The sequence below is a fragment of the Pinus tabuliformis genome, chromosome 9 (assembly GCF_031772625.1).
Source record: "Pinus tabuliformis cultivar Carrire ecotype Pingquan chromosome 9, CPIR1, whole genome shotgun sequence".
Lineage (NCBI taxonomy): Eukaryota > Viridiplantae > Streptophyta > Pinopsida > Pinales > Pinaceae > Pinus > Pinus tabuliformis.
In genome coordinates, this window is record NC_142307.1 from 1,926,646,842 (window position 1) to 1,926,674,709 (window position 27,868).

Here is a 27,868-nt window from a genome sequence, read left to right on the forward strand (position 1 = left end):
TAGAGGTTGGTATAATTCAACCTAGTCAAAGTTCTTTCTCTGCTCTAGTAGTTTTGGTGCACAAGAAGGATGGATCATGGTGCATGTGTCTAGATTATAGGGAGCTCAACAAGCTCACTATTAAAGATAAGCTTCCCATTCTTGTCATTGATGAATTATTGGATGAATTGCATGGATCAATTTACTTCACCAAGTTGGACCTTTGTTCAGGATATCGTCAAATTAGAATGAAGACTGAAGACATTGCAAAAATAGCATTTAGAACTCATGAGGGTCATTATGAATTTTTGGTCATGCCTTTTGGCCTTACCAATGCACCTTCTACATTTCAAGGTTTGATGAATTCCATTTTCAAACCCTTAGAAAATTTGTGTTAGTATTTTTTGATGATATACTTATCTACAACAAGTCTTGGAAGGATCATGTTGAACATGTTGACAGGGTGCTACAACTATTGGAGGAGAAACAAATATATGCAAGAAGATCCAAATGTTTCTTTGGAGTACAAGAGGTGGAATATCTGGGTCATATTGTATCTCATGAAGGAGTTAAGGTGGACCCTAGCAAAATCAAAGCCATTAAGGAATGGAAAATCCCCACATCCATAAAGCATCTGTGAGGATTTCTCGGGTTGAAAGGGTATTATCGCAAGTTTGTTCAGAATTATGGGAGAATAGCAGCACCTCTAACAACATTATTGAAGAAAGATGCATTTTCATGGACTCTAGAAGTAACAAAGGCCTTTGAATGTCATAAAGAGGCAATGTGCCAAACACCAGTCTTAGCTACACCGGACTTCACAAAAACCTTCATTGTGGAATGTGATGCTTCAGGAAATGGAATTGGTGCTATTTTGACGCAAGATGAAAGACCCATTGCTTTTGAAAGTCGTCCAATCAAGGGAAAGTTTACACAAAGCTATTTATGAGAAGGAAATGTTCACAATACTACATGCACTAAAGAAATGGTGACCCTACCTAATGGGAAGACACTTCAAGGTAAAAATGGATCATGATAGCCTTAAACACTTCTTAGAACAAAGATTATCCTCTGAAGAGCAAAAAACATGGGTGACAAAGATGTTGGGTTATGACTTTGAAATCATCTATAAAAAGGGGAAGCAAAATGTGGTGGCAGATGCACTCTCAAGAAAGAATGAGGATGTGGAAGCATTGTTGTGCACCATTTCTATTATCCAACCAGATTGGATAAACAAAGCAAGGGAGGAATGGAAGAATGATGAAGAAGTGTGGGCACTTATTCAAAAGTTACAACAAGATTCTAGTACATCTGATAGATTTAGCTAGCAAAATGATTCGTTATGGTACGAAGATTGCTTATACCTCTATAAGAATTCCCAACTCAAACAAAAGATTCTTATGGAATTACACACTTATCCCTTAGGAGGCACCCAGGATTTTTAAAAACTTACCACAGGTTTAAGAAGGAATTTTTTTGGGATGGCCTTAAATCAGATATTCAAAAATTTGTGGCAGAATGTTTGGTTTTCCAACAAAATAAAGTCGAAACAATTAATACCCCGGGTCTATTACAACCTTTATCTATTCCAAGCCAACGTTGGGAGGATGTTTCAATGGATTTTATCACAGGTTTACACAAGTCTGTGGGAAAGAGTGTCATCATCGTGGTAGTTGATAGACTTACCAAGTATACACATTTTTGTGCATTATCACATCCATTTAAAGCTAGTACAGTTTCTATTGCATTTATGGAAAAAATTCAAAAGATACATGGAAACCTAAAGATTATTCTAAGTGATAGAGATCCCATTTTCACTTAAAATTTTTGGACAGAATTATTTTCTTGTCTTGGTACTCAGTTAGCTCATCTTATCATCCTCAATATGACGGGCAAACTGAGATAGTAAACAAATGTTTGGAAGGATATCTTCGTTGCTTTGTATCTGATAAATGAACACAATGGGTCAAATGGTTGCCTATGGCTGAATGGTGGTATAATACTTCCTTCTATATGGCAACAAGAATGATCCCATTTACGGCACTTTATGGATATCAGCCACCGTCCATCACAACATATTTAAGAGAAAATTCTAAGGTTCAAGTAGTGGAACATCAAATAAAGCATCAAGAAAAAGTCCTCCAACTCTTCTACTATTTCTTGGCATTAATCTTGATGATAAGAAAATCTATTTAAGAATATCTAATAATAATAAGCAAAAACATCACAAGTTAATGTCATAATAAGTATAATCATATAACTTCCATCTCTATTGATTTTCCAACAAGATATCAGAGCTATGGTCATGCTCAAAGGCAGTTTAAAGAAGGAAAAGGGAAGTTCTCGGCTAATGGAGATAAGCTTACAGTAATCATATTAAAGACACATGGAAGTAGGAGGTTTAAATGTCTTAATGAAAATAAATTCAGTGTAAAAATTAACAACAAAATCAAGTATAACCGTAATACATTTCAATAAGAGACAATTAGTATCATTTCAGAATAGGTTTGTAGAACTTTAGTGAAGAAAGGCTACACTTCAGAGATATAATTTTGCTTCATAGGACATTGATATGATTCATAGAAGTCTCAAATAATGGGAAATTTGTAGAAGTCTCAAAGAATTGGAATTAGTTTCATAGCTACGTATTATTCCAATAAGGCTGCATTCGAACTGAAAGGGAACCAAACTATATTGTTGATTGCATACCACCATAGAAAATGAAGAACAAAAATTATATATTTGGACTATAGAATTGAAAGTAAGAAATATGTATCTACTAATAAAGGACTAAATTAATGATGCCACTAGAGAACTACTTGAAGTCAGGTAATGTCTCTAATATAAGCCAAGCTATGATTGAAGTTTGATAGAAATATTACCACATATGCCACTATGGAATCAGACTCTGAGCTAAGTAAGAATGCCACAAAAATCAAGTAATTATTCTTTAATGACAAAGTATAAAGCGATATCTAATAAAAGGTACATAAATACAAGGTACGTTTTTCAATTTATAATCTTAGATGGTCTTAGTTTAAATTTGGTCTAGGATATAAGAATGGAATCCCTAAATAACATACAATAACTTTAATCCTAATAAGTAGTCTAGGAATTCAAGAAAAAATCCTTGATTATAAGAAGGAATATATTTTCGTAAGATTCCATCCTCCATGGTTACATTAGAGAAAAAATTAAATTATGTTCTTGGGATCACATGTTCTTCTTGAAAGCATGCATTACAGGTATAGAATATCATGGCTTACACTTCAAAGAACTCCTACAAGGTTTGTCGAGGAACAAACGTATGCATTTAACTATAAATAATTGATCTCTTCATATTAAAGGCTTACACTACTACAAATGGCGAATTAGTTACTAAAAATTTAACTAAATGTTGCATATAAATGACTATTTTTCAGTCGGTGACCAATAGTAGCTAATTTACAGTATCTTATAACGCGACCAACTTTTAGTTATTTTTAGCTTAGTCATTAATTGGTTGTCTCAATTTTGTTGTTTAGTAGTATATTTAGTCATAAATTTGGCAATTAATTTAGTCATTGATTTAGTAATTAATTGCCACAATTAATGACCAAATATACAACAAAATTTATTACTTTATGATCACCTGAAAAAACCAATTAATGACCAAAATGTTGGTCATGTTATAAGACATTGTAAATTAACTACTAATAGTCATATATATGCAAATTTTAGTCATCATTTGAAATCAATTAATTACCAAATAAATATGACTAAATTTAAGTCACGTTAATAGATACTATAAATTAACTACTAATATTCATATATATGCAAAATTTAGTCGTTATTTGTAATCATAAATTTATAATTTGCAATAGTCATTTATTTTTTTTGGTAGTTCCATATTCATTATATAAATGACTGATTTAGTAGTTTATATTTATTTCATTTACTTTCATTAATAATCATTATAAATGAATAATTTAGTCGTATATTCATTATTTATCGACAGAAAACAATAAGTATGATTTTGTGATTAAATAAAAAAAATGGCATACAATGTGCATGTTTATCTATTATGAAAAGACAAAGTTACATATGTTAATTAAAAAACTAAATAATATCAAGTGAAACAATAAATAATTTTAACCACAAAAATTATATTATATAAATGTCAAGTATTACAATATGAGTTTGGAACTTAATATTGGTTGGACCACAATTTACACATGAAATATTGTTTCATCACTTCAAAACATTATCATTGCATTGCCAAGGAATTGCTGGTGAATTCACCAACTCTAAAGATTTGACAATCAGTTTGTATGTGACTATCTCATGTGGGATATTGACTTTAAGAGTATCACTAGGTTGTTTCTCTTATCTTTCTCTTTTGTTCATTTGTCACTCGAGTGTTATTGTTCTCCTCTTTCTTCATTTTTTTCTTCTTACCAACAATACTGATTTCCTCTTCTGAAAATGAAAGAAGACACAATACAAAGTATAAGAAATGAAAGATGATGAACATTGGAATATAAACTAAGGTAAAGTATAAAATGTTTATATAGAATATACCTGATCAAAATCAGTAATGTCTACCATTTTTCTCCAAAAAACAAGAAACTCGAACAAGTTTTCTTCAGTAGGGTGATAGTGGCCACATTGTAGCTAGATGACTTGCATAAAAAAAGAAAATAAAATTTCACCATAGAAAAGAACACCTTAGAAACTTAGAATTCAACCTTCAAGAAAATCTTAGGCACAATCATGTTAACTAAGTTACATGCTAAAAACCTCAGGTTGTAGATAACTTATGAAAACAAATGGAAAGAAAAAGACAACATATAATAAATAATGTATGATAGTTGGTTGGAAAATTGTATCACAAAGGAAAAAATTTCTCCTATGATTACACATACATGTGGGTGGGTAACATGCCCTAATATGCCATGATCCTTAGGGTCCAAAGGAAGTAAATACCTACTAACATGATGATTGATTGGTTGAATATTGACCTTGCCTCTCCTTTCAGAGTCCAAAAAATAAAAATGAGTCCATCCTTAACTAGTTGTGCTATATAGTATCCTTTTTCACATTTTATCTCCACATACCCACCAAAAATACCTGATATGCCAAACAAATGGCATTTCAGAATTATTTCTAAAACTATGTCATTTACACCCCCTTCCAACGTGTTTGACCAAATGTACCCACTTGAAAAATATATGTTTCGAAAACCAACACAACCCAAATATATATCGATCTTAATGCTTATCTGTATTTGCCACAAACCATAGGAATTAATACTCTCTTAAAATCAACCCACCATTATTAATATATATTTTTTCTTCTTTCCATTGTCGATTCACATAAAGTGATCATCAATAATCCAAGTAAATATTAAGATATTAATTTTGGCATAGGAAAAATATTTTTTTATTGAGTAACCAACATTGAATAATAGTTTTTAAATTTTATAACATAAACAACCATGAATAAGGTCAACACACCTCTCTTTCAGATCCTCAACAACCAACATTAGCCCACTATAACAATACAATATGATGCCCAACCAAGAAGTATTAAATCTAAAATGAAATGATGATGGCCTTGGGGGCAAATAAACGATGAATATTTTTCTAGAATCAAGCTTCAAACCTTTATTTTCATCTTCATCCCCAAAAACAAGTTTCTCCACAATGAACTCTTGCCTCTTCTCCAATACTGAATGATCCACTAAAATTTTTCTTTTCCTTAACATATGTGCCATTATAGAGGCCTCTCCACACATACCTCTTAAATAGGGATGATACTTCATAAATAACATTATAATAATGTCAAACATATGAATATACTTTTGTAAGATATAAAAACAATATTAAGCTACAAATTTATGTGAAAAACTATTCCATCAATACAAAAAATATTAATTGAATTAAGGAAGCACTTTAAGTTTCAACAAGAAAATAAAAAATATATATTAAAGGCTTAGATGCATTTAAATACGTATTATAAAATGTTATAAAGTGTTATGTGTTCTGGCCCTTACCATCCACCATGTTCAATAGCATCCTCTGCAGAAGCATCCAACATGCCAACCATTGAAGGATGCACAAAAATTTTCTCCAAAGATATACCTTCTGTATATTTGGACTAAGATCCAAAAAAAAGGAGGCACACCATTTAGATTATTGTCTGATGATACTCCAACTTCCTCACTGATATCTTCAAAGTAGCCAACAATTGCATTGATCAAAGAAAAAATATAATAAATAATTCTTACCTATAAGTATTGTTTAGGTTGGGGAATTACAAGTTTGTTGAGAACATCATAACCAATGAATGAGTTTTGCATGATAAATATCAAAAAGTAAGATGGAAGCTAAAACACACCCATGCAAAAATAGGAAGAGCATGAAATAACTATGAGAGGTGGCCCTAAATATAAGAGAACCAAAAAGTACCCCAAAAAATATAGACGTAAAAATCAAGACCTGTCAAAGTCATGCATTAGTTATACTTTCATATTTCCCAGGATGAAATCAAACCCAAACAATAAGATCCATCCAAGTTATAATAGTCACAATCAGATCCAACTACAATTTTCTTCCATTCATAAAGGCAGGAAAACACTGTGAGACATGGGTCATAGTGGGTTACATGGATTCTCACTAATAAAGAGGGTGAAATAATATATTCTTGATATTTCCATTATGACTAGATAAGAAACTGCCTCTGTTTGATTCATTTCATATGATTCACCTCTATTAGGGAAATTGAGCTAGGAAGAAAGATGTGCTATGAGCATAACCCTATTGATTTCCATCCAATTAAGGAGCTTTGATGGAACAAAGTATAGTCTTGTGCACTGTGTTATAATGTGAAAAGGTGGAATGATATGGGAGCCACCGATAAAGGCTTTGTCTTATGGATAGCCCAAATGGGAGGAGGATTGGTTGGAAATACATTATTTCCTAGAAGTAGGACTACCCAAATCATACATAATATTGGATTCAATTATCACATAACTTAGGTTCTTACGTAAACTTAAATCGATGCTAAATCAGGGGATGACACATCTAATTGTGTAAAAAATGTAGGGAAATGCTCACTAACAAGAATTGTCAACCTAGATATGATTGAATTCCTAAAGGGATAGATTAAAATTTAAATGAATTTATGTAGGGGATAAAGGGAAACCTGAGGATTTCGGCTGGAGATGAAATTAGAGGAACAATAAAGGTGAGTGCCTTATATCTACCCTAATAATTTGTTCCCTCCACAAATGGGATAGATTAAAATTTAAGCCTACTTTATGCAGGGGGTAAAGGGAAACCTAGGAGTTTCTAGATATGGGTGACACTGAAAGGACAATAAAGGGGAGTGAATCTATCTTTACCTTAGCAATTCAGAATCAAGAATTTCTGTGGAGACTATGACAAAAGAGATAAGGAAAACCCCAACATATTGGAGTGTATATTCCATAATAATAAGTTGGAAGGAAAAATGGCCTGACATATTAAAAAGTAATTTAAAAAAAAAATACAGGAGTTGGATTTCCTTACCAACATGGTCATGGCTTGCGATGCAACAAAGGGGGATAAGGGAACATGGAAGATATGTATATAAACTAAAATGAAAAAAAAAAAATCAAATAGGAAAGTTATGCTTGAAAAATCGTTGCAAGAGCACATGTAGAAACAACTAACCTTGGTTTTTTCATACTTTTCAAACAAAAATATCAACTCAAATACATTTGTGGAGTCTACCAAATCTCTGCATTAAAAATATATGGAAAATAGAAGGTGTCCTAAAATCATGTGCACATTGAGGAGCCATTATCGAAAAGAAAATATAAAAAATATAACTTTCACTTGACAGAATCTCAATAAGTGAACTATATACTTAATTCCTGCAAGTTTGAGAGAGATAGGGGACGAGAGTTTGCTCATAGAGAGAGAGAGGTCTTAGGGAGGAGTAAATAATGACTCTCAATAGGAAGGCTCCTTGCACAATGCTAAAAAATCCTAGAGTCTGGGGCAATGATATGTTATTGAATGTTAGTTTTGTTGTGCTAATTTCAATTACAGATTTATAAACAAGTGCTTGTTCATTGCTTCCTATGCATAGGTTTCCTTAGGTTGTTTGTGAATGAGAATTAGTAAATTTTATCAAGTATAATGTGAAATTCATGAGAAAAGTATCATAAAATACAAGTGTTGAACAACAACAATGAAAAGTATAACAAGCCATCAATTGAACACTTAACTCAGTGTTTCGATGAAGGAGTTCACTCCTCTTGGGCTACATCTCCTTTGTCCATCTTCCATGGCTTGGGTCTCTTTATTAGCTCAATATGGAAAAACTATTGTTTACAAAGCTCTACTACTCCTGAAACATATTCCAATGTGTTTAGAATGTCAAAATTAGCTAGGAACACCTTTTCTTCAAGTCCATTTGGTCGAAATTTGCTCTAGTTATGACACAAACTGTTTTTCCCTAGAAAACCTCCTCCAAAACTGGAGGAACTCTAGTTAGCTCCGCTAACATTAGTGTTTTTATTTTTGTTTGTGGAAAAACCTGTGAACAGTTTTTGAAACCAACATTTCGGACTAGCTTAGTGAGTCCATCATCAGGGCAATGTGATTTGTATTTTGAGAATAGAGAGTGTGAAATTATGGAGCTATTAATAGTTAATTGAAAAAATATTCGATGTTTTCTTTTATTGTCGGCTTACAAATGACTAACTAATTAATAATTATTTCTTTATTAATATATATATATATATATATATATATATATATATATGTATATATATATATATATATATATATATATATATATGTATATATATATATATATATATATATATATGTATATATATATATATATATATATATATATATGTATATATATATATACATATATATATATATGTATATATATATATATACATATATATATATATATACATATATATATATATATATATATATATATATATATATATATATGTATATATATATATACATATATATATATATATATATATATATATATATACATATATATATATATATATATATATATATATATACATATATATATATATATATATATATATATATATATTTTTATTTTTTTTTCTTAGTGTTTGTGGAAAAACTATTCACAGTTTTTTCCACAAACAAAAATAAATTCTACCAACCTGTATGGACTTTCTCTTTAACAACATTAGCATTGTTGTCTCTCTGAGATGATAATGGTTAGTTATCATGCCAGGGAATCTAAGATAATTGTCTTAGGGTTCTTGTTTTAATTTGGAAGACCATTGTAGGAAACAGATTTAAAACAATGAGGCCTAACCCTTTGAATAATATTAATAGAAAAACAAAGGGTTGCTATTGAAATTCACACAGTGATATAGCTTGGATAGTGGTGAGAATAAATAGAGAGGTGGTATGGCTATCATAGCCTTCAAATTGAAGATTAAATAATCACAAGTAAGAAAATCTTTAAACTATGTTCAGAGGGTTTAACAAAATATGCTTCAGCTTACAACAGATGCTGATGATATTATGATTTAGAGGGAATTAATAAAACAAATAGTTTATGCAATTCATTCTCTTTATAAATGATCACTTCATAAGCTTATAAGAATAATTGAGACACAATTACTCCTACCTGGTTATCTTTGTAAAACATAAGAACATGAACAAAACACTGTGAAATAAAACTGGAAAAACTTATAGAAAAACAAAACTATATGAATCAGAATTCAGAATCCATTTTCTTTTGTATTAATGAATCAGAAAAGTAAAGTACATTTAATGTTTAGAAATGCTTCTTCAAGGGTGTAACCCTTAATAACTCGTGAAAGAGAGTTATTTATACAATTTGAGAACTGAGAAAATATCTTAAACTATTTACAAAAATAGATAATTACAAAATCAGGAATATAAATTGCTAGTTGATCTCGCACTACTTTGGTGTTGAGCTGTTCAATGACTGTTGCTGAAAAAATTGAGAATTGTTGAACTTGTGATGATTGTTCCTGTAAAGGCTAAATGTTGTTTGATCATCCTCTAGTCCAGTAAACCAATTAATACTTCCCAATGCTTCTTATCTGGGATAGGTATTTTTGTTACCCTTCTGTAAATTTCATCCCTATATATATACTTTGTGAAAGTGGGCTTTACAGGAAATATATTCCTAATCTCATCTAAAATGAAGAAGGTGTCCCTAAGAACATTTAGCACCACTCTTGGTGTTGTTCACCTCATATGTTTGACACTGAAGCTACATTGGTGCCTACCTCTGTAATCTTTCGAACATAATCCTTAATAGGCATTAATTTGTCATTAATTACAAGCATAGAGGCAAACCCTTGCTGTTCAAGGGTTCAATCCTACTCAAAAAATGTTGAACTATTGTATTCACATTGTTGCACTTTTCTTCCAACTAAAGGACGAGGTTCTTCTTGGTGATGATCTTCTTTACTTCCAAAATAGTTGTTGTCATGTCATTTATCCCTATCTCTTCAAGCTCATAGCTGTCTTTAGAGTTGAGGAGCTTGATTATATCAAAAGCAATTTCTGGCATATCCTCAAGTTATTTAGAAATAGTGTCAACAGCTTCCTGAGCTTTCTCTAAGAGGTCTTTTTGATCAAACACTATCTTGATATAGGGCCAGATATCATTAATTTCATTAGTAATTTCTTCCCACATAATTTCTCTTGCCAAACCCAATTTGTTTCCAATGTAAGATTCTTTAAGTTCCCTCTGCAATGTTTCAATATGAGCTTTTTCTCTCTACAACTCAGCTGCATATGAAGTGTCTACAACGATTTTCATATGTTGTAACTCCTTAAGTTCATTCTGCAACTTCTTGATTTCTCTTGTCTGAATAGACAGGTTCTGAATAGCTTCAGCATGTTGTTCAACTCATTCTACTACACCTGTAGTTGATGTTGTGGCTGAAGTAGAAACCCTGCTTACAAGGATTGCTGCAAGGGGTACTATATCCATTGGAGTTTCAGCTCTTTTGATAGCTTCCTCTTTATCCTTGACCAATTTCTTCATCTTCTCTTCCATCTATTTTATTTGCAGACTTTGTTCCATGATGATCTTCATCATGTCAAAGTTCTGAGTTTTAGTTTCTTCAAACTCTTTAGCCATTGGGTCCTCAAAATCTGGCAGTTTGAGCTATTTCCTTAATGTTGAAAGCTCAACATTTCTCTTCTTCACAAGTTCTTCTGCAACATTTATGTTGGAAGGATCACATCCCATCTTCATCACCAGATCTTTTAAAGATTTGATCTTTGAGTCCTTTTCCAATGAGGAGACTTTCTCCAACTTGAGTTGTGATTGTGTGTTTGCTAAGGTACCCTGCAATTTTGACAAACTCATAGGAGTATGAGTTAAAGTAGAAGAAATCATCAATTTCGTTTGTTTGTGCATCTCAATATTATCAATTGGATGCACATCCTTTACATTAAATCCAAAATAGGTCTACTATTGATAATGTGAAGAAATCCTAGGCTGTGGAATCTGAGCCTGCAGAAAATCCATTTGCATTTTACCCTCCTCAGAGTCAAAGACTGAAAGAAGTCTAGCCTGAGAGCTGGAGGAATGTTTCCAGAACTGTGTGTAGGTGTTCAACTTCAACTCTTCATTCTTCTTTTTGATCTCACTAAAAACATGAAGGATGTACTTCTTGTTGTCCTTCTGGATGCTTCCACTAGTCTGAATTACCTGTTGTTCTTGAGAAGTAGTCGAGTGAGTTGGTGACTGGGTAGACTATCCACCAGATTGTGTATAGATCATGGCCTCTCCAAGCCCATCAAATGTGGTTTTCTGAGACTCATGTGTTGCACCAACAGTCACAGAGATCCTTGGTATCTTTTTCCTTTGCACAACCCTAAAGCCCTGGCTTAATGCTTCAGTTCTAGGGGATTACTGTTCTTCCCTTTCTCTTTTAACTATGTTTTCCTGTGCAAGTGGAGTTTTCACATTTGAAGTGGAAACTGCCTACTATTCAACTTCTTGGAGGGTGTTCTCTATCCATTCCAATTGATTTTTTTATTGTTTTATTTATGGCCTGGCTATGTTGTGATATGTTGTAAACTTGTTTCTACCCTGAGTTTAGAAATAACTCCCATTGGGTCATAAGACCAAGTAAAACTGAGACCAAACTTCATTTCCTTTAGCAACCTATCTGCTTCTTCCACTGCTACTCTGGTATTGCAGATGAATAGACCAACTTGAGCTTTGAGCTTGAAATGAGATTTCTTCTTTGTTGCCAAAAAGTGTACTTCATCTGCATTTAACCTTTTCCTAATATATTCCAGTGCAAAGATTCTGATGGTGAGGTATTTGGGAAGTTTGTAGGGTAGAAGCTCACAACCATAAACCCTGATTTCTATGTGGTTTTGGTAAAGATACCAATCTCTTGTTGTGGCATGGTCGACCAAACACAATAGTTTGACAATCTCATCACTGATTCTTGGTACTGGATTACTGCTCATAAGACTGATAGCTGGATGAGTAAACAATTCTATGAATTTTTTATAGGTAAACTCTTATTTCTCCTTCATTCTCATTGTAGTCCAAAATATCACTGATTGCTAGTTGACTTCCTCATCTAGATTTTGTACGGTAAATGGAAATTTGTCTCCCTAAAAATATATTAAAAGGTATACAAGTACTGAAGCATACCTGAATTCTTCTTCAATCTTAAACTGGACAAATTGTTCATGTATGGCTTCAGCTAGGAATTGGCTGAAATTATAAATAACAGTGAGTTTGGAATTAGTAGAAAAGATAGATAAGACACCTAGGATGGAATCATTAACATATTGATCAGAGTTATAACCAAGTAGATAGGACAAAATAGTGGTGATTTTCTTGGTTCTATCAGGGAATATGGATGAGTCATAAGGAGGGTTCCTTTTAGGCAGAGGACTATCAATGGTTAGCAAAAGTTCAAGAGCTTGGGATCTTTTAGTAAAATCCAGTTTCTGATAGGCTTCTATCAGGCGTTTATGGGAAAAAGGATGATTTGGTGCAATAATAGGTGCTTGCAACATATTTTTAGTGGACTTAGCATTAATTAAACAAAGGATTTCTCTTGTGGGTGAAATGATTGCCCTTTGGCTAGGATCATAGGATTCATGGAATTTCCTAAAAAATTCAGGTGCTCTATGTATCTGAGGGAAAATGTAGTGGGGAAGGAGGGATTCCAAAAGTCCTATTTCATAAGTCTAATCAATTACTTGATCTTCCTCCAACAGTAAATTTCAGGTAAATAAAATTGAGAAGAAGTCTCAATGGTTTTACAATCCCTGTCGACCAAGGGGGTATGTGGAATTCAACATGTGGATGTACAAGACGATTTTGGATTTCTACAACTTATTTTCCCTTAGGAAGCATTTTATCAAATGAATTTGTAGGCTAAAAATGATGGAAATAGGAAAAATGATCTGAAACTGGGTGCTCACAGTAAAACAATATGACTGAAAAGGAGACAAGTGGACCTGGATGTCGGCTTTCTTCTGAACATAATAAAATAGCTGCCTAAGTGTTAGATCATCTTTGAGCTGTAAGGAGGCAAACTATGAGTGATCAATTTGGTCATAGGAATGTACTGTGTAACCTTTTTCATGGGGGAACAAGGCTTTTAATGGAAAAATTGGAGCAGAGTTGTTCAATGAACGGTTAAAACCGCATTAATTATCCAACCAAATTAATTGACGGGCCTTTGGGACATAAGTTCATGGGAGATGGTGAATTGATTGAACAATGGATAGTCGACAGTTGATTGGATGGAGAAATGATGTGGAGCAGACAAGGATGGCAACATGGAGCGGTGGTGAATGGTCGCATGTAAACCGTGTTCAGGAGTAGCTTGAGGTGGTAAGTCATTTTGGGATTTTTAGTCTCAAAAGACTCAAATGAGGCTAAGGTGGTTTAAGGTGGTGGTTTTGGAAACTAATCACTTCGGAACCCCTCCCCCCCCCCATGCCAATAAAGTTTGGATGACAAATGAGGGCTGACGAGGGATGTGGGCCATTGGATGTCGAGGGAGCATGCGGGATGAAATGTAAGGTGGAAGGGATTTAACATGTGAGGTAGAAGTGATGGTGGGGTCACGATTTTGACAGATGTGATGGTTTGATGTTATGGCAAATGAATGTTTGAAGTTAGGATATTGCAAAATACATTGGTACTAAGAATCCATAATTAAATCAAAATGAAACATCGCATGTAAGAATTATCCAATGTTACAACTTAGGATAAAATCCTTGCATGCTCCAATAATTTCTCATATGTCTACCTACCCTTTATACTCCTAATATTTTCATTTATTCATCCGAGTGCATTTAGGCTAGAAACTCAATATTTCCTTTTAATGACTAATTTACCTCTATACCTTATTTCCTCCATTGGCTTGGATTAAATTGTTGAGCAAATTTTATTCGCTACCTGTTGCTACCTATTGAAAAAAATTTAAATCAAATCCAATCATGCTTAAAATGTACAATTGGATTAGATGAACTAGGTGTGCCATCTAAACAATCTGCACACAACCTTTATTTACAAAAATAAAATTGACTAAGAGTAACCATTTGGATTTGCAACACTTTCAGATATTATTATTTTTTGCTTTTCTTTCTAACCTAACATTTATTTCTGCCTTCATTTTTTAGGGCATCTATTCTAACATTTTATTTGATATGGACTTATTCATAAAATATCCCTAGCATTTTTTATTTAATATTCTTTTTTTCCATATCCTAACTTAACATTTTTTGAAATATATTTTCATTTTTTGACTAATTGATACTAACTTACCAAAAAGAAAAAATGCTACAACATCAGCTCCAACCGGGGACTGCTTTCTCCTGTAGAATGTAGAGAACCTGTAGATCCACATTCCTTCTCCTCGGGCTATGGAGTCTTTGCTGTAAAAAAATCATACTGACAGCTTGAAAAGTAAAATAAACCAGAGTTTTTACAATGATAGTAATGAAATCTACTTCAACTTCTCAATATTGAATGTAATGTTTGAGAAACCTCCCATTAACAGGGTAAGTGGAATATAGTCCCTCAAGATTTTGAAGCACAAAAGTGTTGCTTCCCTTTACTTCAGTAATAGCTAAAGGTCCAAACCACATGTTATCAAACTTGTCATGTTTTCCTTTATCTTCTCTTCTAGAATCCCATCTTAGAACTAGATCATGCTCCTTGAAGTTCATTGTTGGTCACAGAATCCGCCCAAGGCATGTTTTGGGGCTTAAAGCCCAAGTTTTGACTTAGTCTTTTGTAAAATCTCAGCGAATTATGGGCGTAGAGCGCGAAGTTATAATAAAGTCACAATTTTGTCCACCCTCAGTTTTGTAATGTAATGTTGGCTTGATAGACCTACCCATGGTTCGTGGACCATGGGATTGTATAAATAGAGCGAGGCTCTAAGTGTACAGAGAGCTAATGGAGAATATCATAAGAACATGAGGAGTCTAAGACACTAAGTCGAAGTGTAAAGTGTCGTTGGGTTGTAGAGTAGGAGAAGGCTTTGTAGCTGAGTGCGCAGACCCCTGCAGCTGAGTGCACAGGACAGGTTGAGTCTGTAATCATTGGAAGAATTAATAAAGAGAAGTTTACCATATTACTGTGTATCTTTCCCTATTTTAATGTATGATTGGGTTTAGAATTGCATGTGTACTGTTTATTTGTTGCGCGAACCCTTATGAATGTGTTGTAATAAATATAACATAAGACATCTGTTTACGCGAAGATAATTGACTAAGCGTAGGAAGATAAGTAAGATCTCAGGTACGACTTAAGGGAATAGCATAGTGCACTGCTCCAAGAGTGCAGAAAATACACAGCCCCTGGTGGGTGCTATGAAAAGACAAGTATATCAGGGCGTAAAGGCCTGAGAAGTGCGCAAAGCAACCTGTGCGAAGGGATGAACTGTTGGACCAGTTAAACCTCTCAGTCATCTCAAGGGTGTGGAAACCTAGCTCCAATACCCCCCCCAATACTTCTTTGGGTGAGACCTCAGTCTACGCTCCGCGTAATGCTATTGGAAGGGCCAGTAGTACAAGGATTTGTTTGGCTAATTAACTCCGAACCTAGGTTAGGCCCCAACAAGCCAACAAATGGTTCCATTGCCAAGAGATAGAGCATGAAAAGCCTAGTCTATGCATGGTAGCACTGGTAGATATGACAGTTCATGAAACCATCGAAGAAGAACTTCAACAGGGAAATTTTAGGCTCCAAGAACTTGAGAAAGAAAGGGTGCAATTAAGGAAGAAAAGTGCTCTAGTAGAAGCAGAAATCAAGAAGCTGGAGGACGAGATAAAGGAAGATGTTCTTGATAAAAAGACCAAGTTGATAAGATAGGATGCACACAATCACACTAACGAGTTTGAGGACTATCGCCATGAATTGATCAATCTGATGCCTTGGCTTGGACCGCACATTACTAAGCGAATCAACCGGGTAGCGCATTGCAGATGATAAAGTGTTTAATGCTACCAAAAACAATAAAAGGTGGGTTTTTTCCAGGAAACGTGATGGACGATAGGATGAAACCCTATATAGGTGGTGCGGCCACCTAACTAGCCAAGGTAAGTATGGTCTTAATGCTCCAAGTAGTTGAAAGGAGGCGCGGGACTACAAACTACTTTGCTGAGAGCTACACGACGTTGGAGCTACACGCAGAAGCAAAGAGTCATAAGGTCCTCTTCTTCTTCAATGATCACTGAACTGTGGTTAAAGGCACAGCTGTCCACCTCTCCGAAATTTAGAGAACAACGCCCCAACACTATTACAGCTAGAGTGGACGAGTTTGGCAGTGCAGTGCAAAACTGCACTAGAATGTTGGAGGAGTCTTTTAAGGTCCTCACGAATCTGCAGGAGGACCCCAACATCCAGTGCTTAGAGACAGAGGCACGAGAACTCCAGAAGCAGTATGATAGTGTGAAGGAATTGCGTAGACGGTGGCCCTCACTCAGAGGCTCGCACGGATGCAACAAGCCAAAGCTTTGAAAGAACAGGTGGAAGTGGCATGACACAAAGAAGTAGTCCAAGCACTTTACAGTTTGATTCATCTAGAAACTTAGCTAATCCTTGACCCTTGACTTGCTTTGTAGTTTTAGTTAGATCAAACTCCAGTATTTGAGTGATCCATCTACCTCTCTTCCCATCAGTGTCAGGTTGGGTTAAAACAATCTTGACATCACTGTTAGGAACATAAGTAGTAATAGGTGAATGTAGGACATACATCTTGAGTGATTTTAGGGCTTGTATTAGGGCATAGGTTTGCTTTTCAATTATGTCATACTTAAGCTCGGCATCTCTCATAATGTTACTGAGATCTTCATTCTTTTGTAACAAAACAATAGCAATGGTTGTTTCAAAGGCAAAGGAAAAGATACTGAATGGTTTGGTATAATCAAGGCTGGCCAAGGTTGGAGTTTCAGATATATCCTTCTTGATTTGTTCAAGTGCATACCTAGAACAGACAGTCCATTTAACTTCATGATCCTTTCGGAGGGTATATGTTATGTCTTTTACAATTTCAACATAATTTGGGATGAACCTCCTTAAAAAACTAATCTTGCCCAGAAAATCTTGGATCTCCTTTTTGTTTCTAAGTAATGACAATGTTTTTATGGTAGAAACACTTTTTGGATCAATCACCACTCTTTCTTTTAAGATTATATGGCCTAGCAGTTTTCCTTCTTTGGTAGGAAAAAGAGACCTTTTAGGATTGAGGGATATTCCAAATTTCCTACACCTATCAAAAACCTTCAGCAAATGCTTTAGATTTTTTTGATCAGAATTAGAAAAAACATTTATGTCATCAAGGTAAATAACTACAAATTTGTTTACCTGACTCACAAAATCTATATCCATAGCTCTTTGAAATGTTTCTCCATCATTGGATAATCGAGAAGGCATTCTAGAATACATAAATGTACCCTAGGGTGTAGTAAAAGTTGTCTTCTCTCTGTCTGCTGGATGAACATTTATCTAACTATAACCTGAAAAACCATCAAGCATAGAAAGTCTTTTTGCTCCTAAAACCATTTGAAGTAACTAATACATTTTGGGTAAATGATAATTATCCTTTAATGATTCTTTGTTCAAATTTGTAGAGTCCACACAAAGTCTAATTTCTCCATTCTTCTTTCTAACAGGAACTAAATTAGAAACCTGATTAGAATATCTAAGAGGGAGGATAATTTGCGCATCTATAATTTTCTTAATTTTCTTTTCTACAATTGGAAGAAGTGATGGATTAATCCTCCTAAGTTTCTGTTGACAAGGTTTTTCTTCTGTTTTTAAAGGAATCTTATGTTGAATTAATGATGTATCATAAGTTTTTAGATCAGCATAGTTCCATGCAAAAACATCCTTGGAATGTTCAAATAACTTAAGATATTGAGCTTTAATTTCAGGATCTAAGGATGCACAGATTTTAATGCTCCTAATGTCATCATTTCTTCCAATATTTACTTCCTTTATGTCATCTTGTGGAGAAATTCACTGTGGGTTTCTATAGACATCATTTTGATCAAACACTTTTTCTAAAGGAATAAGTCCTTTGGGAATGAAATTGTTAGACAGCTAAATGATGTCATGATTGGCAATTTTTGAGTTGAAACCTGAATTATCATTTTCATTTGAATTCTCAATTGTTTCTGTTGTATTTTCATTAATTTATAGAAATGAAAGTTCATCTATAACGTGTAGAAAATATTTTAACTGCTCATAATCTTCAAAAATATGTCAGTATCTTAGGTTATCTAGGATGGATGGCCTTTATTTGACTTGTAATTGATAGAGCACATTAGTTTGATCAGGGATTTTAAATGAACTAGTAGAAATAGCTAAGGAATCTGCATGAGTATTTTGATCCCTTGGGATATAAGTCAAATTAAAAGAATTGAAGAAATTTTGAACTGAATCCCAAACCTCATTTCGGTAATATCTAAGCCTAGGATGTTTTTTCTAGAAAAGGTTCCTTATTTGTTTAACAATGAGCTCTGAGTCAATGAAAACAGAAAAATTTTGAACCTTTAAGCTCTTGGCTAATTGAAGTCCTAAAAGGAAAGCTTCATATTCAACCACGTTATTTGTAACTTCAAAATCAAGTTTGCATGATTGTGTAATATTTTCGTTTTCTAGTGAGATTAATACTACCCCATCTCCTGCTCCATCCTTTGTACAAGAACAATCAAAGAATGGCTTCCGGACATCAATCTCATTGGGTACAGGTCTTTCAATTACATCTTCAATTTTTTCTTAACTTTCATGTGTTTGGTTCGAATAAAGTTGGAAACAACCAAAATCTTGATCAATTGCATATATGGGATGGTTTCTTGGTTGATCTATTTTGCAAACAGTGTGCAAAAATTTGACCTCTCTATACAACCTTAGTTGCTCTCCCCATAAACTAGAATACTGGCATAAGAAATGTCCATATAAAGAGTTCCCCCTAAGTTGGCATAGTAAGACCTTGAAAGGAGCATTCCAAATTTGGGAGGGATATTTGTGACAACTGTATTTAGCACTACACTCTTTAGTGGGATTTAGGCGAGAGTGACTACTAAATCCTTAATCAATCCTAGATAAGGCACCCTTTTGGAATCAAAGGTGTACAAATCATGATAGGATATAATTATGTCATGATTTAAATGATCCATGATAGTTTTTGGCATAAGATTATGTGATGCTCCAAAATCAAGCATACAATTATATAACATAAAATCATTTGTTTTAAGAGTCACATAGAAAGGGGGTACTATTTCATCTACCATATCTGTGCTAGGATAAAATAAAATTGCTGGTTTTTCATCTTGAAGACTAATGATATCACTTTCAGCAACAACCGAGGTGTTTTGTATCCATTTGGAGACCTTTTTTTTATATCCAGGGTTTTTGGAAAGTTTTGAAAGTGGTATTGGGATTTTAACTCTTTATAACTCCTTTTCAAAATTAAATGCAGTTAAAATTATTTTTTCAATTTCAGTGGTATTAGTTGACTGATTTAATGGTTCAATAATAGTTGTTTGAGTTTTAGCAGCTTTGGTATGAGGTTCAATTGTTGGAGGTTCCTTAGGGGGTCTTCTAGGACCAGGTCTGGGCCTAATATCATATATTTTGTTTAGTTCTGCAATTAGGAATTTAGAAAAGACATGGTATTTGGAAGCCTGTGAGGAGTCTTGATCTTGTTGAACCTTCTTTGTTGTGAGAGAGGAATTATAGCAGTCTGACCAAAAGAGGTATCCATATTATTAATATCTTCAGTTATAGTCATAGTGTTTTCATCAGGGTGTTGATCTTCTATCAATAAAGGAATTGGAACCTGTTGATCATTACTAGGCCTTTGAAGAATTTGTAGCGGTGGATTTCTTTTGTATTGACCTTGATTTTGATTTTGGGGTCGAGTGACCATTTGTTGAACTATTGTAAGTTGAGTTTTGATATTGGAAATTCTATTGGATAGATTTCTAAGAAGTGAAGTTAGTTCATCTATTTTAGAGTCTTCAGTTTTCGTCTTAGAGGAAGTTGAGGCCTATGGACTTGACTTAAGTTTTCTTTGGGCTTTTTCCTCTTTATATTTTAAAGTGGCTGAGGTAGACCTATTTGCTTCCACCTCCATAGCATTAGTTTACATGTATTCAAGAGTCCTTCAAGTCCTTTCTCTTAACATCACAACAATATCATCATCAAAAGATTTTGAAAACCTAGATTTAGCTGCTGCTACAGGTGGTTTGCAATTAGGGGGCATCTTATGTTAAAGTTTGTTGAACCTTTTGATAAAATCAGAGACAGGTTCACCAATGTTTCTTTTAAGTTCTTCAAACTGAGTTAAAAAGTAAAGAGCATCTTTCTTCACTGCCCATTGATTTTTGGATATATTTGTTAATTCTTCCCAATTTCTAATGGAATTTGTAGGTAACTGCCTAAACCAAGACCTCACATTTCCCTCAAGAGACTAAACAAGCAACCTCATGTAAACATTTTCTTATTCTATGTTCATGTTATCTACAAAGTCTAGAAAGGCTTGAAGGTGATTCTCAGCTAAGGGACCTATTTCTCCATTATATCTAGGAAGGTGCTTCAAATATCCATTTAGGAAAGCATCAAGGACTGGAGGTAAAACTAAATATGCATATCTTGCTTGTACAATGGGTTGGAATGCCATAGTAGAGGATGATGAATGATATGTTTGTGAAGATGATGATAAGGAAGAGGGAGATGGTGAAAGAGGGGGAGAATTAGTATGTAGGGGTGAAGAAGGAGGAGATAAAGAAAGTGGAGACTTCTTGAATTATTTTAAAAGAGTTTTAATCACCAACTTCTCGACCTGAGAATGAATATCCTTTTCAGTTTGCAAGAGTGGATTTGAATATATAGAAAAGGACTCTTCATCTTGTTTGGAAGTAGAAGATTCTGGTGGTTCAGAAGTGGAATGAAATGAATAAGTGGTGGGGGATATAAAATCTGTAGGTTTATATTCAAGTAGATGAACACCCAGGTCAAACTCAGATTTAGGTGATCCTGGTGGAAGTGGGGGTTCTAGATGAGATTCAAGTGAACGAATAAGGAAAGCTGATTTGAAATCAACTCCCATGTCTAGGAGTTTAGCAACCCTAGGTGATAGGTGAGTGTACTCTGGATTGGACGGAATATTAATATAGGGATCAAATTGTAATATATCTTCAGACAGCAGGGCTGAAGTAGAAGAAGATGGTTTGTGTCTTCTTCTAGAACTGGCCTTTCTCACAAGTTTTTGTGGATCTGACAGAGGACTAACTATGTTAGATTCAGAATAGGATATAGTGTGCTTAGAAGATGCCAGTTTGATACAGCGGAGTTGCCAGGTGAAATATTTTGACCTATCTAGAACTTTAATCACCTTAAAGGAATAGGAATAATATTTTTGACCTAGGAAAACTTAATGAAATTCGAATCCCTGACATCGGTGCCAAATTGATGTTGTATCTCTGAGACGATAATGGTTACTATCATGCTAGGGAATCTAAGATAATTGTTTTGGGTTTTGTTTTAATTTGGAAGACCAATGTAGGAAACAAATTTAAAACATTAAGGACTAACCCTTTGAATAATATTAATATCAAAATAGAGGGTTGCTATTAAAATTCACACATTGATATAGCTTGCATAGTGGTGAGAAGAAATATAGAGGTCGTATGACTATCACAGTCTTCAAATTGAAGATCAAATAATCATATGTAAGAAAACATTTAAAATCTATTCAAAAGGTTTAACATAATATGCTTAAGATTACAACAAATGTTGATGATATTATGATTTAGAGGGAATTAATAAAACAAATAATTTATGTAATTCATTCTCTTTATAAATGATCACTTCGGAAGCTTACAAGAATAATTGAAACACAATTACTCATACCTGGTTATCTTTGTAAAACATAAGAACATGAAGAAAACACTGTGAAATAAAATTGGAAAAACTTACAGAAAAACGAAACTGTATGAATCAGAATTTGGAATCCATTTGCTTTTGTATTAATGATTCAGAAAATTCAAGTACATTCAATGCTTATAAATGCTTCTTCAAGGGTGCAACCCTTAATAAATCGTTAGATTTATTTATACAATTTGAGAACTGAGAAAATATCTTAAACTATTTTACAAAAATAGATAATTACAAAATTAGGAATATAAACTGCTAGCTGATTTGGCACTATTTTGGTGTTGAGTTGTTCGATGACCGTTGGTAAAAAAATTGAAAATTATTGAACTTGTGATCACTTCTCCTGTAAAGGTTGAATGTTGTTTGATGACCCTCTATTCCAGTAAATCAATTAATCCTTCCCAGTGCTTCTTATCTGGGATAGATATTTTCGTTACCCTTCTATAAATCTCATCCATATCTGTATACTTCGTGAAAGTGAGTTTTACTGGAAATAGATGCCTAATCTCATCTAAAATGAAGAAGGTGTCCCTGAGTACATTTAGAACCACTCTTGGTGTTGTTGCACCTCTTATATTTGACAATGAAGCTGCATTGGTGCCTACCTCTATAAGCTTTCCAACATAATCCTAAATAGGAATTAATTTTTCATTAATTACAAACATAGAGGGAAAACTCTTGTTGGTCAAGGGTTCAATCCTACTAAAAAAATGCTAAACTATTGTATTCACACTACTGCACTTTTCTTCCAACTTAAGGATAAGGTTCTTCTTGGTGATGATCTTCTTTACTTCCAGAATAGTTGATGTCCTATCATCTATCCCTAATTCTTCAAGCTCATAGTTATCTTTAGAGTTGAGGAACTTGATTATATCAGAAGCAATTTCTGGCATATCCTCATGTTGTTTAGAAATAGTTTTGACAACTTCCTGAGCTTTCTCTAAGAGGTATTTTTGATCAAACACTATCTTGATATATGGCCAGATATCCTTGATTGCTTTAGTAATTTCTTCCCACCAAATTTCTCTTGCCAAACCCAATTTGTTTCCAATGTAAGATTCTTTAAGTTCCATCTGCAATGTTTCAATCTGAGCTTTTTCTCTCTACAACTCAGTTGCACGTGAAGTTTTTGCAACTAGTTTCATATGTTGTAACTCCTTGAGTTCATTCTGCAGATCCTTGATTTCTCCTGTCTGAATAGACAGGTTCTGAACACCTTCAGCAAGCTGTTCAGTTCCTTCTACTACACCTATAGTTGATGTTGTGGCTGAATTAGAAACCCTGGTTACAAGGATTACTGCAAGGGGTACTATATCCATTGGATTTTGAACTCTTTTGACAGCTTCCTCTTTCTCCTTGACCAATTTCTCCATTTTCTCTTCCATCTATTTTATCTGCAGATTCTGTTCCATGATGAGCTTCATCATGTTAGAATTCTGAGTTTTAGTTTCTTTAAACTCCTTAGCCATTGGGTCCTCAAAAGCTAGCAATTTGAGCTGTTTCCTTAATGCTGAAACCTCGGCATTTTTCTTCTTCACAAGTTCTTATGCAGCATTTATGTTGGAAGGATCATATCCCATCTTCAGCACCATATCTTCTAAAGATTTGATCTTTGTGTGATTTTCCAATGGGGAGACTTTATCCAACTTGAGTTGTGATTGTGTGTTCGCTAAGGTACCCTACAATTTTGACAAACTCATAGCAGTATGAGTTAAATTAGAAGAAATCATCTGTCTAGTTTGTTTTTGCATCTCAATTTGATCAATTGGATGCAAATCCTTTACATTAATCAAAAAGAGGTCTACTTTTGATCATGTGCAGCAGTCCTAGGCTGTGGAATCTGAGCCTACAGAAAAACCATTTGCATTTAACCCTTCTCAAAGTCAATGACTAAAAGAAGTCTAGCTTGAGAGCTAGAGGAATGCTTCCAGACTTGTGTGTAGGGGTTCAACTTCAACTCTTCATTCTTCTTTTCTATATCATTGAAAACATGAAAGATGTCCTCCTCCTTGTCCTTCTAGATGCTTCTACTGGTATGAATTACCTTTTATTCTTGAGAAGTAGTGGAGTGAGTTGGGGACTGGGTAGACTTGCCACCAGACTGTGTATAGAGCATGGTCTCTCCAAGCCCATCAAATGTGGTTTTTTGAGACTCATGTGTTGCACCAAAGGTTATAGAGATCCTTGGTCTATTATTCCTATGCACAATCCTAAAGCCTTGGCTTGATTCTATAGTTGTAGGGGATGATTGTTCTTCCCTTGCTCTTTTAGCTGTATTTTCTTAAACAAGTGGAGTTTTCACATTTGAAGTGGAAACTTCCTACTCTTCACCTTCTTGGAGGGTGCTCTCTATTCTTTCCAACTGCTTTTTGTATTGTTCTATTTCTGGCATGGTTGTGTGGTGATATTTTATAAATTTGTTTTCCACCCTAGGTTTAGAAATCACTCTCATTGGGTCATACGACCAAGTAAAACTGAGACCAAACTTCATTTCCTTTAGCAACCTATCTGCTTCTTCTCCTGTTGCTCTGATATTGTAGATGGATGGACCAACTTGAGCTTTGAGCTTGAATTAATATTTCTTCTTTGCCGCCACAACGTGTACTTCATCTGCATTTAACCTTTGCCTAATATATTCCAATGCAAAGATTCTGATGGGGAGGTACTTGGGAAGTTTGTAGGGTGGAAGCTCACAACCATAAACCCTGATTTCTATGCAGTTTTGGTAAAGATACCAATCTCTTGTTGTGGCTTGGTTGACTAGCTACAATACTTTGACAATGTCATCACTAATTCTTGGTACTGGAGTACTGCTCATAATACTGATAGCTAGATGAATAAACAATTCTATGAATTGTTTGTAGGTAAACTCTTCTTTCTCCTTCATTCCCATTGTAGTCCAAAACATCACTGGTTGCTGGTTTCCTTCCTCATCTAGCTTCTGTAGGGTAAATGGAAATTTGTCTCCCTAAAAATATATGAAAAGGTATACAAGTACTGAAGCATACTTGAATGCTTCTTCAATGTTAAACTAGACAAATTGCTCATGTATGGCTTTAGCTAGGAATTTGCTAAATTATAAATAACAGTGGGTTTGGAATCAATAGAAAAGATAGATAAGAAACCTAGGATGGCATCATTAACATATTGATCAGGGTTATAACCAAGCAGACAGGAAAAAATAGTGGTGATTTGCTTGGTTCTATCAAGTAACATGGATGCGTCATAAGGAGGGTTCATTTTAGGCAGAGGACTATCAATGGCTAGGAAAAGCTCAAGATTTTGGGATCTTTTAGTAAAATGCAATTTTTGATAGGCCTCTATCAGGCTTCCATGGGAAAAAGGATCAGTTAGTGCAATAGTAGGGGCTTGCAACATCTTTTCAATGGACTCAACATTGATTAAATAGAGGATTTCTCTTATGGGTGAAATGATTTCTCTTTGGCTGGGATCATAGAATTCATGGCATTTCCTGACAAATTCAGGTGCTCTATGTATCTAAGGGAAAATGTAGCAAGGAAGGAGGGAGCCCTAAAGTTTTGTTTCATCAGTCTGATCAATTAATTGATCTTCCATCCAACAGTAAATTTCATATAAATCAAATTGAGAAGAAGTCTCAATGAATTTACAATCCCTGTCGACCAGGGGGTTATGGTGGAAGTCAACCTGTGGATGTACAAAAGTATTTTGGATTTATGCAACTTGTTTTCCCTTAGGAGGAATTTTATCTAATTAATTTGTAGACCGAAAATGATGAAAATATAAAAATTGGTCTAAAACAGGTTCCTTACAGTAAAACAGTATGATTGAAAAAGAGACAAGTGGACCTGGATGTTGGCTTTCTTCTGAACAGGACAAAATAGATGCTTAAGTGTCAGATCATCTTTGACTTGTAAGGAGGCAATCTATGAGTGATCAATTTGGTCACAGGAATGTACTGTGTAACCATTTTCAGTGGGGAATAGGGTTTTTAATGGAAAACTTGGAGCGACGCTGTTGAATGAACAATTAAAACTGCATTAATTATCCAACAAGATTAATTAACAAGTCTTTGGGACATAAATTCATGGGAGATGGTGAATTGAATGAACAAAGGATGGGAAAAAATTGATTGGATGGAGAAATAGCGTGGAGCGAACATGGATGGCGACATGGATTAGCAATAAATGATTACATCTAAACCATGTCCAGGAGTAGCTTGAGGTGGTAAGTCATTTCAATATTTTTAGTCCTGAAAGACTAAAATGAGGCTAAGGTGGTTTAAGGTGGCAGTTTCGGAAACTGCTCACTTCAGACCGCCCCCTGCCGATAAAGTTCAGATGATAGATGGGGGCCAAGGAGGGATGTGCACCAACAGATGTCGGGGGAGCATGCGGGATGAAAGGTAAGGTGGAAGGGATTTAAAATGTGAGGCGGAAGTGATGGTGGGTTCACGATTTTGATGTATGCAATGATTTGATGTTATGGTGAATGAACGTTTGAAGTTATGATATTGCAAAATACATTGGTACTAAGAATCTCTAATTAAATCAAAATGAAACATCGCATGTAAGAATTATCCAATGTTACAACTTAGGATAAAATCCTTGTATGCTAAAAAAATTCGCATATGTTTACCTTGTTATAGCTCCAAACCTCACTCTTGATGTTTATGATGCTACACTCATGGCCTAGGGAAACCCCTCCTTCCAGACCTGGTCCAAAATAAATAGTGTTTTATTCCCTATACGCGACATTGCCCTAAGCTAAATCTGTGTGTACACGGGTCTGTGTATACACAATCTGCGTATATGTCTTAAAACACTTAAAAAAAATAAATCTCCTTAATTTCAAGTGGAGATCGTGGGTTTTACCTGCTAATTATCTATTAGTGCCCGTGGCCCAACTGTTCCCAACGAATTCCCAACTAAAAAACTACTTTGGGAGAAGTATAAAAAGGATTCAATGGGAAGGCCTAAAGGAGGAGAGAAGAGAGAAAAGGTTACTATGCTGAGATTTCCCTGACCAGGTCTAAAGATCCTAGTGCCTCCTGCACTTCCCCCATTTACAGGAAACCCTTGTTTCCTTGTGTGATGATGTCTATCTACTACTTGAGATATCATGGAGTAAGTCATGGAAGGAGTTTGTTAAAGGCTTGGGACTGGACTAATCTGGAGGATGGTTCCACTTGGAGCCTACGAAGGACCCCCAAGTACGGCCCTTATCATATAGTTTGCTTATATTAGCATTATGGATGTATGGAATGTGTGTTTCTCTGTATAGATAACCTCTGATCTACTAGGGTATCAACCCAATACCTTAGGGGAATTTATCCCTTAATAGAATTGGTGACTCCACTGGGGACAACAATATTGTTGTTCCTAGTTTGGGTTTATTCAAGCCAATCAGGGCTTGCTATAGCCCAGCGTATCTTGCATGCCGGCTA